Raw genomic sequence first — 1,187 nt, 5'->3', positions numbered from 1 at the left:
GCCATGCCTATTATTCTCGTCTGTTTCCATAATTTCCTGCTGAAGCAAGTTGCCCTAGGCTGCTCCTTAACAGTTGCCAATGATTTGGACCACAGATGGACACTTATGATATCAATCCATAGACTGGCTGGCAACATCAGAGTTGGCCTGTTGCAATAGTCTATGTCCATTATGGGTATTTGTAATGAACTTGGTCAGAGTCTCTCCTTATGGAATCAAATACTTAGTGTCAGAAGAAAAAAGAAGACATAGAAAGAGGAGACACCCTCGGAGTCTTATTGACAGAGTGCTAAACTGCAGATCCATAATTCTTTTAGCTGAAAGAGTAACAACAGTCCCCAAATCTTCCATCAGGAAAGAAAAGAACATAGGACAGAAACTACCTTATGGTAAGAAAATATTTTTAAGGCTGCTATAAATATTTAAGCAGTAGCTACAAATGTGTTTGGAAAAAAATTATTTGATTTTTAAAAATCAAGATCACATATATTAATTTTGCAAAAAGCACCTTTGTTTAAGAATTTAAACATTGTTGCTTCACAAGAACTTGTATACAAACTAGAGGCCTGGTGCACAGATTTGTGCACCAGTGGAGTCCCTCAGGGATCGGGCCTAAACAGGCAGTTCGAGGGGTCCCGGAGTGTGAGAGGGCACTCTGCAAAGTTGCTGTCACTTGGCAGCTCCTGTGTTGAGCATCTGCTCCCTGGTGGCCAGTGCACATCATAGCTACCAGTTGGATGGTCAGATGGTTGGCTAGTTGCTTGGCTTTTAAATATATACTAGAGGCCTGGTGCATGAAATTTGTGCACGAAGGGGGGTTCCTCAGCCTGGCCTGCACCCTTTCCAATCTGGGGCCTAAACCAGCAGTCAGACATCCCTCTCACAATCTGGGACAACTGGCTCCTAACCACTCACCTGCCTGCCTGATCGCCCCTAACCCCTCTGCTTGCCTGCCTGATCTCCCCTAACCCCTCTGCCTGCCAGCCTGATCGCCCCTACCTTGGCCCCCTGCCGGCCTGATCGCCCCTATCTTGCCCCCCTGCTGGCCTGATCGCCACTAATCTCTCTGCCTGCCTGCCTGATCGCCCCTAACTGCCTCTGCCTGCCTGCCTGATTGCCCCTAACTGCCCTCCCCTGCTGGCCTGATCTTGCCCCTAACTGCTATCCCCTGCTGGCCTGATCACCCC

The sequence above is a fragment of the Plecotus auritus genome, assembly GCF_963455305.1.
Source record: "Plecotus auritus genome assembly, chromosome: X".
Taxonomy (NCBI): domain Eukaryota; kingdom Metazoa; phylum Chordata; class Mammalia; order Chiroptera; family Vespertilionidae; genus Plecotus; species Plecotus auritus.
This window is presented reverse-complemented; position numbering follows the sequence as displayed.